General features: G+C 42.9%; 1 long non-coding RNA gene across 1 annotated transcript; it reads left to right on the top strand.

Annotated features, from left to right (window-relative positions):
• Positions 1 to 544: 544 nt before the first annotated feature.
• LOC146440014 (uncharacterized) lies at positions 545 to 13,006 on the top strand. Its single transcript, XR_014851009.1, has 4 exons — positions 545 to 736; positions 7,547 to 7,618; positions 8,481 to 8,643; positions 11,020 to 13,006. It is a non-coding gene; the product is annotated as an uncharacterized LOC146440014 (long non-coding RNA).
• The last annotated feature ends 419 nt before the right edge of the window (positions 13,007 to 13,425 follow it).

The raw sequence follows: 13,425 nt of genomic DNA, 5'->3' as shown, positions 1-13,425 counted from the left end.
TTACAGTCAAAGAGCCTTGAAACATTTGACATCCTTTCTCCTAATTATGAACTTTGTTATCAACTTTCTCTTCTGGAGCGGCTTTCCCCTTCTTTTCTCTTTCCTTTTGGAGCACTAGCTAAGCCTGTGGCCCAAGGCTGTGCTCCTTTTCACATACAACCCTGCTATCTGAGCTGACCTACAGGGTACAGGACAGCTCTGAAAGACCTGAGCCTGTTGGCTCAGCCACTGCTGGGGCTCCTGCCAGCTCTCCAGCAACACCACGCAGCAGAGAGCAGAGCCACTCTCGTACAATGCTGTCTCGTGCCAGGAAATCTGAGCACTTCACTTGTGTGTGGGAAATCATCCCTTCTTCACAAGAAAGGTGCTGTTCTTCAGAAGCCTGTTTCCTCCAGACTGAAGTTTGTGTCTGGTTATGTTGCCACAGGAGGCACCTTGAGGAGTGTAGCCTGCGAAGATAAATCATCCAGTCCAGTGGGCAGACCTACTCTGTCCCTCAGCCCAGTGAGAGGAGCTGCATTTTCTCCCTCTGGTCCTCTCCTACCTTTACCATATCAAGAGAGGGACTGATAAACTACCTCAAGCCAGTGTCACTTGTCCACTGCTGTGCTGGAGGGAAAGGGCTTCAAGGACATTCCAGATATGAAGTCTCTTAAGGTCCCATGAATTGTCTTCTGGAGCTGCCTTCCTTTCTCCACTGACTCCGGACAGGTCCTTGGGAAACAGGCAAAACCGGGTATTTGTGAATACCTCTGTCCCTTATCTTTCCCAGGTATCCTGAAACTTGGAAGCCATTGATAGTGAGAAAATCATGGAACTGGAGATTTTTGTGAAGTAGTGAACTAAGTTTTCTTACTCTATATGTTTTCCTCTTTATCTTCCACTGCTGTTGCATTTTTGTTTTATGCTGTTGCATTTGCTGCAAGCTCATCTGTGTTCCTAGTAAGTTTTTTCCTAGTAAGAAGTTGTTCGTGCTACTAGGAGGAGGGAAAGTGCTAAGTTGCTTTTGGGGTGGGTAGAAAAATCCCTGCTGGGTATTTAACCTACATTTGTTTTCAATTTACAGGAGTGTTCAGGTTCTAAGTCTGTTGTTAAAGATGAAATTAAGTAGCTCAATCAGTTCAATAGGATTTAGCTGAATTACTGAAAGAGCTATACTAACAAAATTTGTAGTATCTTTTCATGGAGGTCATGAAGTCTTGAAACAGGGAGGAGATTACCGGACAAGTTACGTTTCCTTGGAGCTGACAGCCTTACCTTTCCCCAGATAGCAGCTCATTTTAATTGTAAAGGAAGATATTCTCTGTTCAAAGCTCAGCATTTGACTGACATATCCAACACCACACTGGCAACATTAGTCCCTGGCAGCCCTAGGCAGGTTGATGAGAGAAGCAAATTCTGCAAAACAGGGAAACAAAGGCAAGTGGTAAGCCACACAATGCACTCCTTGTCTGCATGTATGTAAAGTTCATTGTCAGAAGCCATCCTTTCCTCCAACTGTAGGAGAAGGCTGCAATTGTGGAAATTCCCAACAATGGTTTTGAAGTGACAGAGGCTCTAGCGCATCTAGTCAGAAGTACTGCATTTCAAAGGGACAAAAGGGAAGGCCCTCTAAACCAAGAAACTCTAGTAAGGAAGGATGTGCACATAGTTTGTCTGCATAAAGCCAGCAACTGAACAGCTTCCCTTGTAACTCCCAGCACTTTTACTCTGCTGGCAGATCCGCTGTATCTTAGATTCAGTGCTGTATCTCATAACGTGGAGCTGGTTAAAGGCAGGGCAGTCTTTAAAGTCCTGCTAAAGGATTTTGCTTAGAAATTTGTCTGTTTAGGAACATTTCTTCATGATACAGTGCTGTCTGTGCTTTCGATTTGAGTCTGTAGTTTCACATCTAGACTGCAAGTACAGAACATCCATATGGTCAAGTATAAACAATATAATGTATAAATAGTCACATAAATGGCTGGCAGTGGACGAAGGAATCACTGTGTTGAAGCAGGTAATTGATGGGCAAGTTACCCAAAAGAAAAGCTGACTCTTCTTCCTTGAGAAAGATGTCACAGGCCTTCTGACGTAAGGATTTTCAGATATTAGTGGAAGTACTTTCTTTCAGTCTTCCAACCTAAGTTATTAGTATTTTCTCTTAAACATGCCAAGTTTATGCCTCAAAGATTTCTTGTTCATATTTCATCTACATATAATGTTTCCTGGCTGGCTGGCTTCATAGCGTCTCAGCATCCAGCATCTTAACATTTTTATTGCATCAGGAACTTTGCTGCAGTGGTCATTTCCTTCACCCATTGCTTAGACTACTCAATCATCACTTTTTCTTTGCTGGCTCCTTTCTCTCTGTGGTGATCACATCCCTGTGCTGGCTCTCATCTCTTTGTGATATCAGGCAGAAATAATTTCTCTCCACTTGCAAGCCCTGTTAGAGCCTATTCCCACCCTGCCCATAAACCTTCATTCACTGTCAGGAGGCTGACTTCCACCTTCATCAGCCACAAGCAAGCACCTCTTCTATTTTCTCCTCGGGCTTGGGTGGAGCTCCTGATTAAACATGTGCAATGCTTTCTCCCTTTCTTCCAGACCCTGTTTTCAGAAAGACTCTCATAAGAACACTGCGGGCCAAAATCTTGTCTTTAGTTTGCTGGACCTGCAGACTGGCTGAAACTGTCCTGTGTTTTGTTGTGTCTCTGGATCTTTCATGTTTGTGTTGTAAGCAAGGACTGTGCTCTTGTGTACTGAATAGTGCAGTGGGGATCCCAAGTCTGTGACAAGCACCAGTGACTCATTGCATGGGAGCGTGCTTGGGCAGAAAGAGGAAGGGAGGGGAAGGTACACAGAGATTTTAAGAAGCTCCTTTCCCTCCCTTTAAACACTCTCTTTGATACACCTCAGTGCCGTCCCTCGGGGGGGAATACTGTATAAACCTCACAGACCTTTACTTCAGCCTCCAGCTCCGGCCTGGCTTTCTCCAGGAATGCAGGGAGCTACACTGGATGCTTTCAGATATTGCATTACAGTCTGAAACCAAGGCAGTGCTTTCGAGTGGAAAACCCAAGTCGGCCTCAAAGAATTGGGAATTTGGTCGGTAGCCAACTTCTGCTGTTTACCTCTGCTTTTCACATCACTCTGCATTCCCTTTTCCTTGAGGCTTGGTCCTGGAGAGAGATAGGCTCTTGCTTTCTCCAGGAGTTTTACTATTCTGAACGGTGCAGCATTTTACTGTCAGGTGCATCCTCCCTCTGCAGCTATCCCCGTGAGGAGAAGCAGCACACACAGGAGAGAAAAGAGTGTTGTGAAGGACTGTTTATAAATGACTTCAGTGAGGCAGAGTGATGTGTCATTCTGGCAGAGAGCCCATTAAAGAGGAAGCACTACTCTTGAATGCATTCAGCTGGGGTTTCTGAGAACTCCTTTATACCCACTCATTATTCATTTCACATTCTGGAAGTGGATGGTCATGTTTGCCTATGTGACGCAGATCTTAATAGTTTTCTGCAGTACTACATCATTTAGCTCTCAGCTAATACAAACCCAAGCTAGTAATTAACATTAAATGCTGAGAAATGGATCTGATGTGATGAACACTCAGCACATAATGAGAATGCTGTGATTTCTTACTTGGAAGCCATCGTGGTCTTAAAACATAACCAGTTGTTACAGATGCCCAAACAGAATTGGGATTAACAATAGGATCTGGTTACACTTGCAAACCTAATTGCTGCTAGTCTGGTAGAAGTTGCACTCTCGGGCTCCACTTTGACAGATAACAGCTCTGGCATCTGTTGTCATTTCATAATGGTGTAATGCTATTTATGCTACAGAAATCCCAGCTGAGCCATGAATTACATGTAGATCAGGAACACCACGGAAAAAGCAGCTGTGTTGAGGGACGAGGCTATCAAACAATTGCTCTGCAAGGCCAACGTGTACACTGTGGAGTGAGACAATGTAAATCAACCATAATAATTATTAATAAAATGATTAAAGTGCCAGCAAAACTGTGACCTGAGCATGCCAGACACTGCAAAGCTAGCAGCTGGTTTCTGCTGGATGTATAGACAGCCAGAAAAATAACCTTAACAATGAGTAGGCTGGAGATTTTTCTTGATACCCGTAAGAAGACAAGTGCCAGGGGGAGGTAAATATGCTGCAGCCCTTCTATCTTCTGGTGCTGTCAGGATCCTGGTGGTGGTAGTGACTATGACAGCTCCCATGGGAATCTTGTCTACTCAAGGTTAACGATGAGGGTACCAAGTGTTTTGGGAGCCCTGAATACAAGGGCATGTTTCCAGCATCCCTGTTTTTCAGAATATGCTGTAGAGGGGAGAGGTCCCAGTTTCTTGCTCCATGCAACATGGCTGCAGAGCTCCAACCTCTCAGCACTGTGGAGCCCAGGCCCTTAAAGGCCACCCAGGGGGAGACTTGTGATAGAGAAATGCAGAGAAAAGCTGTCCCTTGCTGTAGGAGGGCGGCCTTCCCCTCTCTGTGGATGTGTGGATGTGGACACACCTGCCCCTCTGTCTCTCCAGCCTTGATGCTCAGTGCTTGTGGCAGGGGAGGAGAGGGAACACAAAGCAAGGCTTAAAGAAGAGGAGAGTAGGGTGGCCTCAGTTGCTCAAGTGTCTTCATCTAGCTCTGGATCCAGGCAGAAATCAGATGCTGTGTTTAGGGACAGAAAATAATGGGATGGCAGCAAATATGAGACTAACTGTACACTTCTTGTGTGAATTGTGTCTTGGGTTTAGGTCTTGGGGGGTTCCTCTGTAGGGCTGTATCTTCAGTTGAAAAGCTGCAATGCAAGTGGAAATAAAAGACAAGTGGGAGAAGGGGTAAAGAATGAGAATAGGGGAGAGAACAGATAAAAGCAGACAGTGAACCCAAGGTGAACAGATCACAAGGAGTTTGCAAAGGTTTGAAACAAAAGTTTGATCAACCCATGCCAGAGAAAAGCCAGCCTGTACTGTGGAAAATTTTGAGTGCACTGTATCAGACTTTAGCCTCACCCTGACCAAAATATTCCACATCCACATCAGGCAGATAATAGAGAAAGTTCTCATGAAAGTTCACACACAGTAGCAGCTTGGAAAATGTAGCGACGTGAATCTTAATGGTGTAAATACAGATAGAGCACTGACAGGTATTCACTGAGTTTATCCTGGAAAAAACAAGCATTGAAGGGATTCTACTAAAACTGGAACTTGTCTCAAGCCCAAAGGCTGGATCACAAAACTTGCCTCCCTGGTGAGTGCACAGCAATTCTGTGCAAATGGTCATTAACCACGTGACTTACAATGAAATACCTTATTTTTCTTTTCTTTCCCTGTTAAAAATACATTGTTTAAACTGTTGTAAACTGAGCTGAATAGAAACTTTTGTACCAGATACAGGATGATCGAATGTACTACTTCAAAGCCATCTCTCTTGGGCTTATGGCTTTGCTTTGTGTATTTTTAAGATTTTGTGTATTTTTAAGATTTTGTTTGCTTAGAATAGCTTTCAGTTGAAACAGCAGGCATTATAAGGTATCCACAGTCCCCTCCTTAACTAAATCAATCCCGAAAGACACAGAAAGAAGTTCTCAAGGGGGAATTCTTCATGTACCTTTCAGTCAGTCCTTCTTTTCTCTGTGCTTTTATTTTCCAGTTTTAGTGTAGAAATGTCACAGTCATGTTCTGTCTTGTTTTTAGGCTGGTAATTCCATTTCCTAGCTTTGTTCAGTTTCCCTTGAGCTATTGGATCCAAAATGCACAAAGAAGAAATCAAAATGTTTGAGTCCAGTGGGGTAGCTAAAGTCAGTTTTGGGCCCGCAGTGTGAATGGGGAAAGGATAATCTCTTGCAATGTGCCTTCATGCACATTCTACAATGGCACGTATTAATTTTTAATCTATTAATTTTCTAAATTATTCATGTCAGGGAAATAGAATAAAAGGAGGAAAAGCAATAGCAGACAGTACCTAAAAACAGCATTCCTTTGCAGCTAATTTCCTCTCTCAGAATGCTCTAATTCTCCATCTCTCCTCCCTGATCCTCTTGTGGACACAGCTGTGAATGGACATATATTCCCTAGCAGTAGTGGGGGTGCCCTGACCTGGTGCTCCTGAGGCTAAGCTTTGCAGACATCCCAGTGCTGGTGTCAATGCCAAATCAGGGATCTCCACCTCACCTTCAGCGACTGTTTTTCCCCCTGCTGGGATTCTTCCCCATACCTGTGCTGACAGTGTTGCCTGTGTGTCCCCGCTGTAAATTAGGTCAGGCATCTCTTCTGTGTGAAGGAAGGTGCAAATGTATATTTTTGGGGTTCCTGCACCAAAATTAATTTAAAATCACTCTCAAAATGGAAACAGTGCATGGGCAGGTCTACGATTTGATGAATCAGATGTTTTTTCTTTGACACCACGTTGTTTAATAGTAGTTCATGTGCCTGCGAATGACACTGTACAGACCTGACCTCTGGCTCCTTCAGCCTCTGCTCATCTGTCTAGTGAGAGCTCCTATTGCCTCACAGTGCTACACAGATCAAAAGCAGCTAGTTAAATATGCCTACAGATTTTCAGACCTGCATCTACATCTCTCTGTGTATTTGGGTGACACACAGCACAACTGATGCTGATCTCGATTGCACCTTTTTTGCATTACCGTCAAACAAACAATGAAAGAGCCATGAGTGGAATCCTCTAAGGTATAGCTGTCTGCATGGCATCTCCCCGCTTGAGTTCTTCAGGTCGGGAAGACTGTGAGAGCAATCCTCTGCAGGAGCTTTTATTTTAAATTAAAGATGCTACAAGACTATTATGTCATGAGGCATAATGAAAAATACCCTTTCAGGAGATCAGGTTGACACTTCCACCCTGAAAGTGCACAGTGCAACAGCTACACATATTGCTAATGTTTGTGTAGGCACTGTGTAAGGTCCTCGAGGGCAGGCAGGGAGGCACCGCTTTGTTCTCTCACCTGCACTGAATAAAGACTGCTGTTGGTGCACCGATAAATCCTGCCACAGACCTTTGTTATGCTTGGAAGAAAAACAATGCTATGTGTTACAAAGCCCCGTGGGTGATAAGAAAATGTTCACTTAGTTTTGTTTTAAATGGAGGTTGCTTTGTGCATAGGCATCTGGATTAGGGGATATTGCAGTGATGAGGACAGCCAGATGAGATTGAGAGATGCATTTAGAGACCTGAATTTCAGCATCTTACTCTGTGCTTTTCTTCTGGGCCATATTCAGCATCTATCCAATGCATGTATCACAATCTAACAAACAGTGGTCATGCTGGTAAAATCAAGGCCAATTTTTTTCATTGCACAGGTGCCCAGTTGCCAAAGCAGTGTGCACTTCAGCTAGCATCTCCAGGTATGAAACCAGGATATTGTGTGGACTTTTCTACCCCTTTGGGTGTTCGCGTGGTTTGGGGTTTTTTGTTTGTTTTTGTTTTGTTTTTTGTTTTGTTTTTTTGTTTTTAGGTTTTCTTGGTTTTTTGGTTTTTTTTTTTTTTGTGGTATGGTAGGGTAAACTGTCCTCTCTCTGTTCTTTTATAGATGATGGAAACAAATCCACTTTACCAAGAAGATGGATGGATAGCTCATAATCTGGATTTGACACCTAATGTAGTAAGTCAGAAAGGGCTAGTGGCTCTCATTCTTTATTTATTTAACTTCTTCAGACCCCAAGTAAGTGCTGAAAGGGCAGACCACATTTCTTACTTATTTTAAAGTATCTGGTCACATTACAATTTTATGCTTTCTGTTCTTCTGCAGTGGCCAATTCCAGTCATAAACCAGTGAGGGTCTGGGCACATTTAGTCAAAGAGCATTCCAGATAGCTGTCATAATAGAGAGTGACCAGTCTTTCGGTGTGAGGTCTGTGCTTTATCTGAGCTGGCCCAAATTAAAAAAAAAAAGTGATATGAAAATACCTCTATTATCTGTGGATTCCCTAGTGAGGAAGTCTGGAACTTTTGTAAAATTTTAGAAGTATTTCTAGTTATTAATGGTGCGAAGCTATTAAATGCAGACTTATTTTGATTTACCCCATGGCAGTAACCTCTCTGCAGTGGATCATTATCATTTTCTTGCATTGGAGAACTGAAGTTTTTGCTTTTGACAATTGCAAAATAGTTTTGCACTCTACATCTGCTTATTATTTTGATTTTGGGCCTTGGGCAAACTCTTAGTTCATACACTGCCTTCCATCTCCTCTGTGCAAAAAGAAGTGAGGGTCATGGTAGGTGCCCTGAGCTTGACTGGTCTGAGCTTGGTGGAAAGGGCCTCTAGAAATTTTCAGAGCTCCTGGTGTAGGGGAGAGCAGTCTGCCTGGGGCTCTCTGTATTTGATCACAACATGGGTGATGATATGCCCTTTTCCAAAAGTTCCCTTTCTGCTCACTCATATCAGTCTACCAAAACACCATGGCCAGTGGGAAGCTGAAAGCCTGCAGGGATTTGGACACCTAATGAGTTCTGTACTTCCGCAGATTGGGATCAGAGGATATAAACACGTCAGCTGTGGAAGTAGTGCGAGAATGACCCTTTGATGTGGGTTGTATGGTCAACAATATCCCTGATCTGATGGCAGCTGGGATGCCCTAATGGCTTGGACCATGGTGGTGGCCTTCAAGAGGAACCTCAACAAACCCTGTGGGTATTGCCTGAATGTTCTGGGCCTCTGTTGTGAGCATGATGGAGGATAAAAACCCTTCCCTATCTCATAGACACATTGCATTTGCATTTGTAAGGTTTTCTACAATGACAGAGAAGTAATTATCTAAGTAGGGGAAACTAACATAAGTGCATGAATCTTGTAATTTGCTTTGGCTCATCTCTAGCTGGACTAACTCCAATCACCAATTGTAATTCCCCCTCTCCTTATAAAATCAATAGTCTACTAAATCATTTTCTTTTTCAACTCCCAACATGAACATTTCATTTCACAATGGCATCTCTCTCACATCCAGGCAATCTTTCACCCTGAATGTCTGTAAATTTTAGGGACCAATATTCAATGGTGTTGAGAATAATGTAAATGAGCTACATGAGATATTTTTGGGTTCTGAAAAACACTTGTAAACTTGAAAGAAATATTCTGTTAAATGTAGCACAGAGTGTACTCTAATATGGCATGAACACACCATCTACTCTTTCTGGAAATATGACGTGATAATTTACTAGTCTAGCATGAGGTTTCTGCACACAACCGGTCAGCCTGCACCATATGGGAGTCACCTGCCCGTGTCTTAATTACATCTCATAGTCTGGCACCAGAGCCACCCTCACCAGGCACCAGCAAACAGCCCATATTCTAGTGCTGTCAGACCTTATCTACAGAAAGGAGAGAAAGCCTTGGGAAGCAATTGTTATGTTCTGGCACAAAGGCTATAAAACAGGAATGGCATGTGGGATTATCGCTGGCAGGTTTGCAGTGCTTGGGGTGGATGTACCTAAGTGTGCTCCCACCATGCCATGAGATGGGGCAGGGCAGGAGACTACAGCATTGGTGTGAGCCCCAGAAATGTATCAGAGCTTGCAAGCTTGACCTGGGTTTTCATCTGCTCCTGTCTGGCCACCACAGCTGCTTATGGCAGAGCGATATGAGAATCACTGCGGGGCTGCCACAACTAAAGTTTTAAACTCAGCAGCATTGATCACTGCCAGTGTTGGTCTGGTGGCCCTCTTAAAGGCTGAACAAAGTGCTCTGCCTAAAAGCTACGTGACATGTCAGGACAATGGCTTGTTTGCATCTTTATCCATTTCTTTGTGTTAAGATGACAAGTTTGTTGAGTCAAACTGTGAAGCTTTTGTCCGCAGTGGTGGTGCCTCTGCTTGACTTGAGAGTTTTGCCAGAACAAATTCAGAATGAAAAAAGGAGGCAGGGCTTCAGGTTTTCACTGAGTGTTTTAGCTGACATTTTAAGTTGAAACACATTTGCAAGGGGACTCTGATTGAAACAAAGTTTTTGTGGTAAATATAGCAATTTAGGAATCAAAAGAAGTCACACAATTGTTGCCATGTGTGCTGAATCTTATTCCATGCAGGAATCCTTCAGATAGGCTTTGACTAGTAGAATGGGTGAGATTAATAACGGTTTGAATAATTTATATCACAGAAATATTTTGTGGGGGTTTTGCTCTTCCTAAATATGTCTCAGTTGAGCTTTTAGCTATGATGTCTAACAATTTTGAGTACATGATTACAAATTATGTATTGTATTGTATTGTTATGCTTAAATTTATAACAAGTATGTAAGGTTTTTGCATGCTATTCACCCATTACTAGACATCCAGAATAATAAAACCTGACCAGGGCAGAAGGCTTCCTTTCCTAAGATCTCCTGCTCAAGTATCTTCTGACAGCAAAAGCATAATGAAGGTACAATTTTTTTCTGTTCACATCACTTTCACATGGCATAGAGATAGAAAGGAGGAAAATTTTACCAAGTAAGGAGGAAAGATTTTCAGTGGGTCCAGAGTGGGATTCTTTTCCAAAGGGAGCTTTTTTGTCATGACCTTAATACAGAAAAGGAGCAAAGACGGGATCTTGGGGCAGCCCTTCCTCTAGGCATGTCCCATATTAGAACTTTCATGTTACAGCTTTGTGATTATGTGTGCAGTGTCAGGGGTGAAAGATGTGGCACCTGCAAGACATGGCCTGGAAAGGCAAGGAGAAAGCCTGAGTCAGCTGCCTACACTGTGCCATGACCACTGATAACCCCCTTGGTAGCATCACTTTGGTGCTGTGGGTCACACACCCTTTTCTCTAGCCTCCTGCTCACAGAAAACTGCCACTGTCTGCATCCTCACATGCCTGTGGTGTTCATATTATTGCTCATGAGATCTCTGAAAGACAGATATTTTGTTTGCTGCTTCAGGATTGTAGTGTCTCATCATGTTGTGCTGTGGTTCTCATTGACACTTATAAATTTAGCTGTAATATGAGTAAATCTTCCTGCTGCTGTTGATAAGAGCACTAGCACTGAATCTGGAGTTGAAAAGGCAAAGGTGCATAATGATGTTTCAGATACCAAAGAAGACCCAGATGTGTGAAACCTCCTGCACCCTTGTGAGAGAGCCCTCCTTCCTTGCCGTCACTGCTGCGTCTTGGCAAGATCACAAGAAAGTGAAAATGAGCAGACATCATTAAAATAATCCAATGGACCTCAGTAAAAATGTACTGAGTGGTCCTGACTGAGAGAAGCATTTTTCACACTGTAATGGCCACAGCTCCCTAAGTGGGAGAAGGAAGGTCATTTACTTCACATAAGAAAAAAAGTCTATGAGATCATTTATAACATTACTCACAACCATTATCTATCCCAAATCATTCTTATGCCTCGTCTGTGATATTGGCTGCCTTGCAGTGCTCTGAGTTGCTCTTCACATGAAACCCTTTCTTATTCCTTAATGGCATACCAGCTGAAATATTTAAAGCATTTGCAGACAAATGTATCTAATTGTATCCTAGATGCAGGAAGGCCCCAGGGAATGCTAACTGCTGCCACAGTCACATTTACCTGCCCTGGGGAAGGCTGTTGTTCCTGTAAAAACCCTGTCAAATACAGGTTGGGTAATAAGAAAATGCTTTTCCACAAATAGAGTGTGTTTAGCTCATATCTTTTTTCTCACTCACTGTCTTTATTTGTCTGTGAGTCCCACCCTGCACTTTCCAAAAACATTGGTTTTGACTCTCTGTGCCGCAGAGCTGCATAGATGCATTGCAGGACCCTGGGGCAGTATCTGGGGCCTCCCTCCAAATCATCATCATGTTTTCTTCAAGGATGTGGTGCAGTTTTTTCCTCTGCTGGGGACAGTGAACTGGTCCTATTTTTTGTTGCCAGAAAAGTTAGAAATGGTGATGTGCCTTTGTGAGGCAGGCAGGTAAGTAGTCCAAAAAGAAAAACACTCTTTGGTTTGCCCTAGTGCTGAAGAAATCACAGCCATTGCTAAAGATCTCTGCAAACAACCCGTGCACACTGCTCATTCTGTAACACGACGAAAATTACCACCACTCTAGTAAGACATTACTTGAATAGCAGACAACTGTGGAAACATTTGGCAATAAAATCTGTGGGAAATAACAAAGCAATTGCAAACTTGGACTGTCATGAAGTGGAGTGTTTGAAAATCCTGCCCAGAAAGTTCTGCAGGGAAAATGTTACACGTGGTGCCCCAGATTATCTCATACAAGATATTAATATTTGTGCTGGTAAATGACTACCACTTTTCCCATGCTACTGGCAGTGCCCTAAACCAAATCAAGGGTGAAAAAAAATTTGTCTTGCCCAGAATTTATAACTGAGAAAAAGCCTGCCCTATTTCCCAGGGTAAAAGTGGTTGAATGATCTACTCTGAGAAAAGTGACTCCAGCTTTTTAGTGGCTTCTACCTCAGGTCACTGTGGTGCAGTTGCAGTGGAAAAAAGAGAAGTTGAGAGGTGGGTGGAAAGCAACTGAGAACACTATGAATGAACACGGATTAGTCCTAAACCTGGGTTAAGACTCTCAGCCAAAGAATAAAGGAGCTGGTGAGACAGGGAACATGTTGTTCTCATTATCTGCCAGTGGTTGCACATCTGCACTAAAAGTCAACAAAAGGGCATTTTTTTGTACAATTGTACATTGTGTAATAAGATAAGAATAAAACTAATTCACATTTATCTAGAATTTCTCAGAATGGTTGTAGTCCCGGTAGACATAACTGACTTTATAAAATGTGAGGGTCTGAGTCACACCAGCAGATTGTACATGGCAGGGAAACTAATCTGATGTAATAGAAATGTTTACAAGCCCAGTAACCCTTCTCCCTCCACCCTCCTCCGCTTTAAAAAGCCACGTAAGGCCACGGATCAAAGCAGTGCAGCGGCAGCATGCTGAACACTGAAACAATAACAGCCCTGACTTCCTCAGACGTCAATGGTACCAGTCACCAGTGGATTTTTTGCATTCACTGAAGAAGGAGGTAATATAATCATATGCATCAAAGGCTGGAAGTGGAGCTATCACTTATCACTAAAATATTGCTAAACATGATTAAACACGGTTCAGTGGAAATATCAGAAGCTGACTACCCAGTGGGATCAAAAAAGCAGCAAACAGTTCAGAAATGTGTACTCAGTTAATGCTCACCAGATGCAATCAATTTAGATAGTCAGTTCCAGTACTTAATTCATATCTTTATGAAATGAGTACAGATACACTCCTCCTATGTCTAATGGTTTTCCTGCCTTTACATTTCTCCCTCTTTTCCAAGCAACACACCAGCTTTTGTTTCTCAAACTCTTTGCCACTCCCTATGGAAGCTGTAGGTTCCTTCCAGATAGCAGGTTTGCTATTGCTTCCTGAGCAGATCTCAGGTTTGGTAAGGGTAAATGCGATGACACAACACATTTAGGGTTTTGTAATATATGTGATTTCACTGTGCACAGTGCT

The sequence above is a fragment of the Lichenostomus cassidix genome, chromosome 3 (genome assembly GCF_008360975.1).
Source record: "Lichenostomus cassidix isolate B80296 chromosome 3, HeHo_3.0, whole genome shotgun sequence".
Lineage (NCBI taxonomy): Eukaryota > Metazoa > Chordata > Aves > Passeriformes > Meliphagidae > Lichenostomus > Lichenostomus cassidix.
The sequence above is the reverse complement of the archived record's forward strand: the minus strand, read 5'-3'. Positions and strand labels throughout refer to the sequence as shown.